Source organism: Lates calcarifer, linkage group LG23 (genome assembly GCF_001640805.2).
Source record: "Lates calcarifer isolate ASB-BC8 linkage group LG23, TLL_Latcal_v3, whole genome shotgun sequence".
NCBI classification, from domain to species: Eukaryota; Metazoa; Chordata; class Actinopteri; family Centropomidae; genus Lates; species Lates calcarifer.
Genome location: NC_066855.1, coordinates 2,860,841 through 2,875,216, shown reverse-complemented (window position 1 = coordinate 2,875,216; position 14,376 = coordinate 2,860,841). Strand labels below are relative to the sequence as shown.

The window sequence follows — 14,376 nt, the reverse complement described above, 5'->3', positions numbered from 1 at the left end:
AAAAAACATTTACAGCTCTCTCAGAAGTGTGGGGGTGTGGGTCCATCAGATTTTGACATGAGCAAATTACACAACTATCATCAGATTCTGAGTGAAATAAAGCTAAAAATCTGGTCCATGGAGGTACATGATATCACCTTTATCCAACTGAGCCCCACCCACTTAAACCCAGAAAGAAGACTGTAGAGAAAACATGCACATGTAGAAATCTCTCAGCCAAAATGTCAGCCAAAACTCTTTCAAATTGTGTTTTATGTTCATGTAAGACAACATTACTCACAGTAGCAAAGCTTATTCATTATTGCCCTTTAATAAATGTTTTCTGCACTGCCCTGTGACATAGCATGGTTAGAATATATGGTGATAGTTGACAGTTGTGAGTGTTAATGTTGAGTCTTTTGGCTCAGTGATTATTTGACATTCCCAGCTCATTTTTAGATTGTGGTTCGACTGTGAATGAACATCTGTTTATTTTCAGTGGTTGCAGGTCAAAAGGGTTGATTACTCCTTTCATAAATGTCACTTCTTTTTAATTTTAACACCCCTGCTTTCATATGTGTAATTATAGTGAGGAATACATCCATGCACTAATCTTTCCCACAAAAGTCAAGCCAACAGGACAGCAAAGCCAGCAACAAGAAAACAGGGTGTCTGTTTTATGTTTTACACCTTGGCACATTGGTAATTACATGTGAGTTTTACTGAAAAAATGAATCATTAGTGGCCGAACGCCATGAACACACACTCACTCTAGAGACCCGCATTTCATCACAAAAGGTCACAATTACCATGCTGATTCCATAATATTTAAAAGAAGATTTATTAAATGATGCACCACGTTTAATCAATGACAAAGGAACATGAAAGGAAATCTCCAACAGCGTAGCTTGTTTTTTTCAGTATTGGGTCAGATAGTATTCCTGGAGTGTATCATTTCTGTTGTTATTTTATCCATTATCCTCTTCTTTTGGAGGGTCAAACGTCTCTAGAGCCTAAACCTCATCGCTCACTGATCACTTGCTTTTGTAAAGTGAATGTCTCATTTGTTTCCTTTCTCTTTATTTCTCATCCAACAGTGTCCTCATCCAAGTTGGCTACGTTCTGTAGTGGGTGATATACTGACTCAGGGACCAGGAAAGTCTTGTTGTCCCAGCACACACTCATGCAAATCGGATGCCCGTAAAATCTCACTGAATTAGTCATTTTCAGCATTTGTCTGTGATGAATTGATTTATTTCTGGTGTTTTGTGTTTTACTGCCACAGTTCAATCATCCATCATTAACAAAACAATCAGAACATGTTTCGCTGGCGCTCTGCCATCTTGGATTGAACCATCACATCCGGGACTGACTCTTGTGTCACTGGGTCACTCCTGATTGGTGGTGGAGCTGACCGCAGGCTTGGCACTGCAGTCTCATTATTTCTGAATGGTGGAGCCAATTGTAGGCTCAGGCCACAGCAGAGGAACAATTAAAGGTCTGCAAAAGCACAGAAGTAGAAGCGAAAATTTACTTTGGGCAGGACTTTACTGCTGCACAGAGCAAGAAAAGTTGTAGCCATAATTCTTTGACCAAGAAAAATTCATGTCCATTCATGATTGTTAGTGCTTTGGTATTTCCTTTCAAGATTTTTTATGGTTTTGATGATGAGAAGTAGACATAAGCTCAATGAAATGACATCATAGCTTTAACTCCATCGATGAAACTGCAACTGCATCGTTTCTTCCAGGTGAAACTTATAGCTCAACAGTCATCTTTCAAAAGGGTGAAGTCAGTTTTTTGTCTTACACTTTCAAGGTGTCCACTTTACCTGCATGTACTTATAAAAAGTTGCATAAATGACAGAGAAATCTGTGTTCTCCTGAAGAAATCTACATGAGGAAATCATGTTGTTCACTGCTGCACAACGTGGCTTCTTGCCCAGAGCAGATTGTGGTGATGGTCGTTTGCCAAGAACTTCCACTATTGTTGTGTTAACAATACAATACAGTAGAATACACTCTCTGAGCAGCACCACTTCCTCCAGGCAGTTTGGACTCTATGGTGGGTTGCTATCAGAAAGTGATGAGACAGCCCAATGGGAGCTAGCTGGTTAGCATGTTAACTTCAATAGAAGAAAAGAAACAATAGACGTAGAAACAAAATAAAAGTCAACACTGGTGTTGCTTTCCACTGCTGGAGAACTGAACTCGCAACGTTTCATTTAGACTGGTAAGTAAACAACCATTAATTCACTCATTTCTGTTGTGTTTGATTCTGGCTGAGAGCAGCACTGAATGAGAGACCTTTCCAAAAGTAGGTCGTTTGGTTGAAAGTCTGACAGTTAGGTGGGAGGTTAGCGTGTCAGTCTGACTTTCAATTCTTCTGAAAGAACATCAGCATCACAAAGCTGGAATGACATACCTCGAACATCAACTCAGCTCATTTAAATACATTTGGTAAGAAATAAAAGTGGAGCAAAGACGCTGTGGAGAGGGAAACTTTTACAAAAGGATTGGCTCGTTGTGTTTATGTGCCCTCTGACTCTGAAATTCAAGATCTCCAGAGAATCACACACACAGTGAATCTGTAAATCCCCCTGAGTTTTCACGGTGGTGTAAATTAGAGTTCAAAGTGAAAAAAAAGACAAGTCACTCCTCCCCTGAAGCACCGTGGCTTTGTGGCTCTCATTAAATCCACACACACACACACACACACCCAAATACACATGCACGCACAGAATTTACATTTAATTTAATTTACATTTATTTATTTCCCTAAAGCAGAATCTGAGCTTGGCTTTTCACATGTTTGTCACTAAGGGAAACAGCAATGCCAGAGGATCTAGTTGTCCTTAAGGGAGGTGTGTGTATGTGTGTGTCCTGCTGCGTGACCTGGTTAATGAAGACCCAGTGTTGGAGAGGAACACGATGGGACCCTCAGAGTAGTGCAAGTCCCAGCAGAACTGACTTGGCACATCACGGAGGACTGCTAGCTACGTGTGCAGTTTGTGCTATGGCATGTAGCAGTAGTACTAAACCTGATGGAAATAAATCCTGCCATACAAATTAACATTGTCTTTTGTGAAAATAATCAAAGCTACATAGGAGTTGCTGGATGTGTTCGCTGACACATTTGGTCAGCATAACATTATTGTAGCTTAAATGCCTACAATTTGTGCCACCAGAGCACAGAGTGAGTCATATAACAAAAATTATGCTAATGCTAATTAACAACAATTTTCTTAGACTGAGTTGATACCATCTAAAGAACACAACAGTTGAAATATGCACGTTTATTGATGTGTAGTGTTACTAGTGATAAATATAACAGTATACAGTGAGGGAGTCAAGTCATATTTCTGTAATAACAGATGTATTCAACATTCCTGCTACATTTCAGTGATGATGTTTGAATGATGAATTTCTAGAAAAGAAAAATTACCTCAGCAGCATTTTCTATGTTGCTGATGCATGCCAGAACTTCAATGACAAAACCTTGGATTTATCAAAAAAGAACGCTGAAGAAAAAATGAGCTGTGTCTGACATCTCGATGATCCTCGCCTAAAGCTTTGCATATGGAGGAGCTGTGGTCCCTATAAGCAGTGCATATATACTCTGTCAGTCTGGCTCCGAGGTCTCCAGAGAATAGTTATCTTTTTATAAGAACATGTTTAAGTGCTTTGGACTGGCTGAGCATGAGCTCATCCTGCAGATCTGAGTGCCTGGGAAGAGATGGCCTGAACGCACAGTGAATGTGCTTAGACTGGTTAAATGAGAAGCCTTGACAGCACTGATGTATGTGTGTGGCCCTGCTTTCATACTGCGTCAACAGAAGACAGTTCATTTCCTACAGAAGCTGAGCATCCAGGAAAACTTGCCAACAAGTTTACTGGACTGAAAAAGTTCTATGAAATGGCAAAAGAGAATGACTCAGTCCACTTCTTCATGCTTGAAATGATCATCACAAATAAATGGTTAAACTGGAGCTTATGAGCTGAGGAGGCAACAGCACAACACGAAAGTAGTGTAGTTTAACTTTATAGTTTCAAGATAACTTACATTCAATACTATTATTAATGTAACTGGATTGAAAAAGAGCAGAGCTCTCAACTCTTCTCTGTAGCTCTAAAATAGATGATAAACCAACAACAACATGTTTCCACTGAGGATCTTTACTGAGTGAAAGATAAACTGAAAAAGCTGAGATTCAAAGTTCATTCCTGACCTTGGAAACAAACATTTCTGAGTGATCATGTGATATGACTGAAAGCAGTTCCTAAATTAACCTTGTGGTGAGACTTCTCTCTTAACTAGATGGAAAAATAATAAACAAATAATTCAAATAATTTAAGTAATAATTTTCAGGAAGATACACAAGATGAGAACACAAGACAACACAATTACTATCAATGCTACGGTATACTCATGTTTCTTCTCTTGTATGTAGCAATAACCCAGGATGGATTCATGATTAATGCATGAACTGCAGCTGTTACAAAGGCCACCACTGTAAAGTATGTGTGCAGAGTATATGTGGAGAGACAGACAGATATATATCCCTGGCAAGTCCAGTGCTTCCTCTTAATGCCAAGACCTTACAAGCACATAAAACAAAAGCTTCCATGCTTGGCCTCAGCACAGTGGGTCATCAGGGGAATATCAGAGAGAGCAGCGGGGCTTTTTAATTATTTCCTTGGAAAAAGAGAGGAGGTGAGATGGAAAGAGGATCAGGGAGGAAGTGTAGTCATTTAGTGAGGAATATATGTGCTCTTCATGTTTGTATGTGAAAGTGAGCTCGTTGAAAAACTGTACATCAAAGTGGACACAGCGGGAGCGCTCGACGGCAGGGCAAACAGAGATGGACAGAGAGGGATGAATGAATCATAAAAAGTGTGTGTTGGGTAGCTTTGTATGTGTGTGTGTGTGTGTGTGTACAGTGATATTAGATTTTTTCTTTTTTTTTGTTGTTGATTTTTTATTAGAGTTGTATTTACTATTATTGTGTTTTTAGTGGTTACATTACAGATTTTTAAGCAATTTTGCCCCTTTACTGTAAAAGTAATTCTGATATAAACATTTTTAACGGGTACAACTTTAAAGGTGTTGCTGTTGTGCTTCACTTACTCTTCCTCTCATAAGGAGGATCTTAATATTGCCTCTTGTTATCCCTTACCTCCACTGACACAGTTACAGGTTATTACCTTAATAGAAGAAAATCAGGCAAGTTTCTGTAGAACATAAAGTACATTTACAGTGTGGAAAACACTAATATCTACCAGCAATGGCAGCAGTTTGAGGTAATTAACTTCTTAATTGCAACAATTATAAGATTATATTTACCTTTCTGAATTTAGTGGGTTTTAAATGGTAACATAATTGATGATATTAGCCCGTGATAACAGTCTGTATGCTCTCAGATGTGATTATTGTGCACCCAGCTGCTGTAGTTGGAATTTGTTTGAAATGAAAAACAATAAATAATATAAATATAAATCATTTCTTTTTTGTGTTTGAGTTTTCCCTTCAAATCCAACCCTGAAAGTCTGCTCAGTGATAGTCTTGCTTGTTTATCAAAGACTATGCTAAAACCTTGAAACTGTAAAATGCTTCATTTCGGATGTTTAACTACGATTAACCTTTTGTAAAAGTGCATTTACATTTGCAGATTTATGTTTATATGTGTGTATGTGTGTGTGTGTGTGTGATTTGTGTGTTTCCTGTGCTGAGACTCCTGAGACTGCATCAGTGCCCTGGTATGGGAGATAGCGCCAGTTACATCAACCTCTGGAGAGGCCGAGGAGAGTGAACCGGAGAGAGTGAAGTCAGACAGAAGCACTGACGTCTGCTGCGGTTATTTGCATGACACAGAACACGAAGGGAAACAATATGATACCACTTAGAAGGTATAAAATATGTATGTAGTCAGATGCACATGTGTGACCACTTGTAAAGTGACACACCACCACACTCTCACATGTATATACATCTTGGTTGGAGTCCAACAGATGTAGAAGTTTTTGCAGCAGCATCTATGCTGAATTGTTTTTTCCAGCTCATAGTGCATGAAGTCAGAGTTTGCTCTTTTTCAAACTCAGAAACTAGTTTTATTGTTTCATGCGACAGTGATTTAGGTCTACTACTGTACATGACATCGGAGGAAGAATAAATACATCTCTGTACCTTCTATAAGGGCCACCAGTATACACACACACAAATGCTCACACACCCACTGTAATTATTTTTATCCACAATTTAAACTAAGTTCCTCATAAAAGCAAGTGAAAAGGACATTTTGAATTCACCTTGGGGGTTTAGACTGGGTTGCAGATTCCCAAGTGTGCATGGTGGATAAGTCCAAAACCACACGCAAACACTGAAACACATTAAAACTTTGAGAGATTAGCCACTTTAACTCCAGCGACAGTCACAGAGCAGCAGACCTATTTGGGCTCATTTGTCACCATAGTTGCTCCCTCAAGGCCTCCACATTGTTCTCAAAAGTGTCGGGGCCACGTAAAGTTTGAATTAGACCAGGCGCCCGACTAAAACCACTGGGGTAAAATTAGGCATGAGGGCCAGCTTTCTCTCACTGCCTCTTTTAGGGGATTAGATGACGTTTAAAGTTATTGGAGGACTAATATGCATGATTAAAACGGCTGATAGTTGTGCAAAATGGAAGTGTATTTTATTGGCCCCACCTTAAAGAGAGAGGTTGGTGTTTGGGGGAAGGGTGGTTAAGAGGGTTTCAGGGCAGTATAAGAGGCTCACTCAAGTTCCAGGGTGAGATTATAATGCCTTATTTAACACTCGATCTGTGGATAGCAGGCGGTGAACTGCTAGTGAACCTTTAGGGCCTGCATTAGAACAATGTGTGTAAGGGTAGCTGGCCATTTAGTCGCTTTTTGTAGTTTCAATGCTGTATTTTCTTAGAGTAACCTCCAGGGCAGTAAAGGAAGGGGTCGTTTATTGTGAAGCTAGCCAAGGTATCAAATGGCACTTCGGATGCCCAAATTAGATGGGGATACTTCTAGACTGTGAACCAGCTTCTATCAAGGTCAATGGGGACTCCTTTGTAAAGACGGTAGTACTGACTCTTTTTCCCCTTTTTGCTCAAATTCCCAAGATAGGTTTCCATGCAAGTGTGATGAAAAGCAGAGTTAGAAGCCAGAAAAAGGTGGAAGTTGCTCCATGTTCCTGCTAGCCATCAAAAACAACTGCTCAAGAAAAAAATACAGGAGCAGCAAAGCCAGAAAGTCTTGTTGGTGGCCCTCAATAAAAAAACAGGCAAGGAAAACACTTCTGTTTACTAATTGGACCAGTAGCCGTGGTAACAGAGTGACATCATGTCATCATTAACAGGTGCCTCATCCGGTTGGCTGCTCATGGGAAAGTTTTAATTACAGGTTCCCGGTCACCCCATCCGCACCAGAGCAGCCCAGCGATTAGTTGTTAGTTAAGGGCTGTTGTCAATTTTTATGAGGTGTTAGAAGGACGGGAGGCAGGCCTGTTGTTACTCCATGGGGTCAAAGTCAGAGGTCAGAGAGAGGGAAAGAGAGAGCATGGGGGCTGACCAGAGTACAGCCCAATAAACTAGAGGAAATGATGCTGACCACTGTAATTGCTACAACTGTTTGCCTGTTTGTTACCTCATGTTTTCAGCCTTGGTTGTCTGTTAGTTGTCAGGATATCACAAACACTGTTTGACAGACTTCAGTGAGGTGTGGAGAAAGGTTAGGCCAAGAGCCAATGAAGAACTGAATAGGTTTTGGAATGGATGGTGCCTTCTCTGCTCATATTATGTATTTTTTTCCTGGATTCCTTGATCCAACATGTATATCATCATATACAGTCAGGCCATGCCTATGCCAGGATTTCCACCATTTTTAGATTTTTTTGCAATTTAATTGTTTTAACTATGCCAGTGGTGTGGCTCAAGTGATGGCAATGTCAGTCTATTAGTCCAAAGTGAAATATATCAATGACTGTTCGATGGACTACCTTTGAGATTCGTGTTCCCCAGAGGATGGAACCTATTGTTCTGATCCCCTGGTCAAAGTTTTCATTTATTCAGTAACATATCACAACATCTACTGAAGTGCCTGCCACAAAAGACGACCTGACTTTTTCTCTCACACCAATGGGAGGTTGCCACTCGTGGTTTTGAATGAAGTGTCTCAACAACTGTTGAATGGATTATGGAAAAGATTCAAGATGAATTATAATAACTTTGGTGATCCCTCGACCTTTAGAACTTTTCAACTACTCCAAAAAACACAGCTGCCATCAACCAATCAGCATGACTGTCTATCACTAAGTTTATTTTGGTGCAGTTTTTTCTATCCTACAGTAATAGGATAGTAACATTATACTGAATATATCACAGTTGGAGCACAGTCTTGCTCAACAGTTGCAAGAGATGATAATTTCCTGCAGTAGTAATTCAGGACATTTATTGCTCTGGATTGCAGATCTCTCTGCTGCTTTTACCCTCTTTCACCCACTTGCTCTCTCTTTATGTCTCTATGTGCACAGTGCTGCTTCATTCAGCCCAGAATACTCGCCCCAGTCCTCTATGTAAATCCTCTGTCGAATTTTGGGTTTTCTGGAGACACATTTGTTTCCCTCACAGGATGGCTGTGGCACAGTATCAAAACAAGCAAATACAAAAGTATCTCACATTCATCACTGGGACAGATGTTTGTATCTCCTGCGCGTGGGTATGGAGGTGAGAGGTGACAGCAGCATCAGCCCAGATTCCACAACAACACAGAACAAGACGGGGAAGCACAAGAGAGGGGCTCTTGTTGTAATTTCTCCTTTGCTCTCCTTGAGGAGGTCCTATCTATCGGGGTCAGAGGGGGAGAGGCAGCATTTATCATAGCCAAACCCTGGCTCTCTGCTCTGTTTGCAGGGCAGTTAGAGACCCCCGCTTGGCTGACTTGCAACAAACCAGTCAGCCGATGACATATGGAGATCCTGTGACTAATAAAGAACACAGAGATGAATAATCTGTCACCACTTACTGTGTGTGTCTGACTAATCCCTGTTGCATCACTATTATTCATTCCGTATTTGTTTGCAGTTTGAAGTTTTAGCTACAGAAACATTTCTTGGAGGCAGAGTTACTTCAGAGGGAAGAATAATCTCTTTGGTATATCTGACTCATCCAGAGAAAATAATTTCTGTCTCCTGAAGTGCTCTGTCCTATAGATATAGTTACACCTACATCAGGTCACCTGCCTCTCACTGAAGCTACTCTTCTTACTTTCTGTTGCAGATAGAAACATAAGTCAGCAGAGCAATACAAAGGTCACATTTATGCTATATTTTTGATATGCTAGGTTATTACTGCAGGCAACAGGTTAGTTACTTTTGTACTTTAGTCTCTGGAAAGACGATGAAAAGGACAAGAGCCATCAGACTCTGGGACATGTGGAGCAATCCACAGCTTGACAGAACTGTTGTGATTATGGTTTACCTTGTTTTGTTTCTGTTGAAGGGCTAATTAAAGCTAACGAGCTAATTAAACTAACCTAACTTTTACCAAAGGAGAGATCACTTGGTCATGATTGGACCAAAAAAAGACAACAACATAGGTGCAATGTGTAATATTAACTTATCCTAACTGCAGCAGGTCAGGGATAGGAGAGGGGATCACGGTTCTGCATTCCTATATCATGATATGAGTCTGTGAACCTTTATATCACAGTTTCAATCTCACTTTTAGCATTGTTACATCCCTACTGTTTACATAAATCTGCTCAGTTTTTCTTTATACCTACGTCTCACCTGTGACATTGCCTCATACTTTTTTATACTGTGGAGAGGGTCAGCAGGCAAACAGTCAAAATGTCTGTACCTTTACAGAAACATTTTTAAACCACCTATCTGCTTTTTGTTGCAGGATGATCTGACAAGTTAGGAGATTATTTAGGAGGTTATTTACAGAAAGAAGCAGTTGGAGGTTTGGTATCTTGCTCGAGAACACATCGGTAGGCCATATTACTTTTAGGACGTACAACAGGCTACTACATTTCGGGGGAGGAAGTCATCATGAAAGGCCCTGTGTAATGCAAAATCAGAAAAGTATTATATGCTGAAAGGCTTTAAAGAGGCTCAGCAAGCAGCACACCAGTTTAAACCATCTATAGAGAATGGAGCATCCACTGGGATCCATTTGGCAAATGCGCCTGGCCCCAACGAGGCTGAGCAGAAAGCATATTTTCTCTGTGATTTTTTCTCTCTCTGTCCGCCTTTCTTTCATTCTGCATCTCGGTTTACCTCTTGCACTCGTTGCTGCAGTCTAGACAGAGAGAGGAACAGAGGAGGAAGAGATACTGGTGCCAAGTCATGTGCTGTCGAGAGTGTAGGTGACACACAGAGACGCAAGCAAACACACACACAGCTGGTGAGGTCTGGTCGAGCAGTTGAAACAAACAAAGGTGGATTATGACAATTAGTGGCCTGGTCCGAACCCTGGTGTTTCCAGAGCTTAGTGGATAGGACCAATTAATCAGAGCTCTCTGTGACACACACACACAGCTAATGAACAGAGTAATATTCAAACATGTGGGAACCATTTCTCCACCTCCCTCCTGCTCTCTCTATGACAACAGAGAGGAACACAGCAACATTTGGAGAAAGAAAACATGCCACTGAACCGACTGTGATTAGCAAGCAGCTCATGGTTGTAATGGACCAGGTGCAACACTGATAGGAAGAATAATGTCAGACCAATGTTATAAAGTAACTTTGTTTTGTTTGTTTGTCTGTCAGACAGTGAAAGAGCTGGGCGTCTAGCTATGAATGTTTTATAAATTGTTTCATTGACTAGATCAGTGTCACTGTGACTTCTATACTGGCCTACTCTGTGTTTTGAGGACACACACACACATAAAATACTGTCTTGCATAGTGTTCGAAATACATGACCATCACAACAATATGTGGCTGTTTTTATTCATTAACAGAAAAAATCATACTTTGGAAACTCAGCATCTACATTGTCTGTTTCTCACATTAAAAGATTCCCTGTGGAGTTTTTGTTCAGTCAGTCACCATCTGCCCTGCTCAAAGCTAAACTTCGTCATACAGTACTCATGGCAGTTAGTTTGGTAACAAATAAAGAAAGAAAAGAAGGTGAGAGCTTCTGTGTCAGTGTACGGCTATTTCCTGGAGGCAGTATGTACCTGTGTAAACTCTGCTTGGGTCAAAACTGCAAAAATATCAGTGGATTTTCTTTTGGCCAGTGTCATAAACACACAGTTTTCTGTCAAAGCTGGGACAGTTTTGATGCAATTAACATGCAATATTTTTGGTATTTTGTGTTTTTGTCTTGTCAGTGTTTTAATGTGGACAACACTTAGTTGGAAAAAGGTGATGTCACATACTTTTGTGCATCAATAAAATGTTATTATTGCTTATGTAGTCATGAATATTTAATGTGATGAAGCAATAATGAAGATTTAAAGTCACATTTTTAGGGCCTTTGAGATAAAGCACAAAAAACATTTCTTATGGACTTTGAGAAACATTTACACAAGGAAATTATTATAACTACTGTGATAATTTATATTTTATATCACTGTTTATGCATTGTGTACAGCTGAAAATGTTTTATATATTAACGTAGTCCAAGAAGTTAATGTGATGACCTTCACTGGCACTGCTTGCTGATCCACCCCATTATTCTTTTTAACCAGAAGTACAGCAACAAGATTGAAATATGTGTTTTCTTGTTTTTATAGAGTAACCAACTGCAGAAGTAGCCAACAATATGAAGTTCAACTGCCAAAGCCACAAGAGGCTGAGTAACATTGGGCAACACATAATCATGTTTGATAAATGAAGGAACTGAGGAGGGAGGAAAAAAGAAAATGATTTGTTAGTTCATCCACCACCAAATGAGAACAGAATTTTCATGATGTTGTGCAGCAAATGTGGTAAAATGTGTGACTGTTTTAATTTGCCCTCATTAGCTTTAAACACTTTACCCCAAACAGCGGGGTCTGAAACTTAAACACTGAAGAGCAGCACTGTTTTCTGGGGGTCAAGCCAATTTATTCCACACAGAGTGCTCCGCCTGACCTCATGATAGTTCAGCTAATACAATAATCCATAATTCAAAAGCTTGAGGGAAATGACTGCTACAGTTGCATATTCAAACACTCATGAAGGCACACCCACATACACACGCATACACTCATGATTGATTTGTTCTACTGCAGATAAAGCCTGCTGGTGAGGTTTGCGGTCCCCATGATTGCACATACATGAACATACGAGTATGTTGCTTATATAAACACTGGTAGCCAAGGAAACAGAGGGTCAGCTGGTTTTGCTAACCTTTCCCTCTGCAGGCGAGAAAATGCCCAACCCTAGTTGTGAGGCAGGAACAAGAGAATAGGCTATTCATATGCACAGCCATGTGTTTGTGGAGTTTGGGATGTGGCCTTAATTTACCAGTTGGTGGAACAACTCACCCAGAACAACCCCTGTCCTCACGTGACCTGTATATGGCAAAGTGCAGTGGTGGCTATTTTAGAGGCCTCAGCTAATGCAACTAAACTGCATCAGTGACTAAAAAACACCTGAGTTTAAATTCTGTATATTCACATTTATTTTGTAGCTTAGCTCTTAAACTTCCTTCCTCTTAGTCATATTAGTAGCATAAGTTCCTGTGGTCATTCAATCCATCCGACCCACCTCACATATCTCCCTCTGTCTTCCTCTGTTTCCGAGGTTATAGCATTAATATCACCAATCACTTTCTGAATCTCACAAGGCATGAAATAGCCTCCTCTCTTGGATCCGTGTCTTTATGAGTATGACTTACAGGTGCACAAATGCAGTACGTGCATAAAGTCAACAGTATGTTGAAACTGAGCACTGACATGATGTGATGACAGAAACAGGCAGAGGAGTAATAGAGATTGCATGAGTGGGTGAGTGAAAGCAGCCTTGCCCATCGTTCTGTCTCTGGTTTTTGTCCCATCTTCACTTTGTTTGGCCTCTGTTCACTGGTCCTGACAGAGGCATGCAGGTACAACTCAAAACTCACTGACCATCTACAGAATAAAGTAAAAATATTAATAATATTAACCAGCAAAGTAATGTCCTGCAGTGTATATGACTGCACTAATTAATGGTTATATATTAACAATGGCTCGAATTACTATGTGGAGCTCATACAGTCAGCAATGAGTGGCAGCGGGCAGCTGTTTTCTGATAAAGAGCCCTAAAAACCAACTCTACCTGCCTAGCACAAACAGCAGACACACAAAGTTAGCGGCTAGCCGGTGAACAAAGAGGAACACTGAGCAGCTAAAGAGACAGATATTTCCCTCAGGAGTTAAAGGAAGAGTGAATATTGGACTTAAATTCAACAGGTGGACAGAACCTGCCTTATTTACATTCATTGGAAACTCAGATGATAGGTTTACATTTTGTGTCTTTAAACATCTAGGTTCAGATACCAGAAAGAAACAGGAAGGAGCATGTCAAAAAAGAGGGAGTATTTTTTTGAATTACTAAATATTATATGTTGTGGAAGGCTAACGGACCCTGTTGTAAAAAACATTCTAACTACTCAAGGTCCAATTCACTTTTCAGACATCCATTTCTTATTTTCTTTTATTTATTTTACCATTTAAAGCTAATCACTGCTTAGAATTAAAGTTTTGTATATTTAGAGTTTATAAACAAATACAAGAACACTGTGTTTAACAGTGTGTCCTGCCATGTTGATGTTAAGTCAAATACTTTTTGAGTTTATGACTTAAATTGTGAATAAAAAACAGAATTATTTACCTACTGGAGAAAATTGTGTGATAAAATGATAAACACAGAAACACTCTAATTGGATGAAGAGTTTTCTAGTAGATATAAAAAAAAAGTTGAGCTGAAATGAAGGAAAGCTTGTGTGTCACAAAAATATAAACATACACATTCACACTCACTCACACACACACACACACACACACACACACACAACAAAAGCCTGAGACCAAATCGGCAGTTTGGCCTGAGGTCAGTGTGTATCTACAGATGTGTTTCCTGCTGGATCTCGAGCTCTGTCCAGTCCAGTCTGATGCATCAGGCCAAGCAGCGGCCCACTGATATAGAAACCATGTGTGACATCATGTCCCAAACCACAAACATGACATCACCACGCTCTATAAATCTCTGGATAACCCCCCTCCCCCACCCCTCCATCCCACCCCTCCAGCCCTACCCTGTCTTCCCCTTCTTCTTCCATCCTCCTGCAGTTGCCCTTGTTTTTTCTTAATCTTAATTTTTGCAGAGAACACAGACTTAACGCACATGTTCGTGCTCAGCATCGCCCTGTTTTACAGTAACACAATTTCACACCTGGTAACGGGCCAGCTACATGCGT

General features: G+C 40.2%; 1 long non-coding RNA gene across 2 annotated transcripts in view; it reads right to left on the bottom strand.

Moving 5' to 3' along the window:
- Positions 1-283: 283 nt before the first annotated feature.
- The window catches only part of LOC127139214 (uncharacterized), a 114,952-nt gene continuing 100,859 nt past the window's right edge, over positions 284-14,376 (bottom strand). For both annotated transcript variants that reach the window (XR_007809237.1, XR_007809236.1), the window contains exon 4: positions 284-1,479. This is a non-coding gene — a long non-coding RNA (uncharacterized LOC127139214). The remainder of the gene's footprint in view (positions 1,480-14,376) is intronic.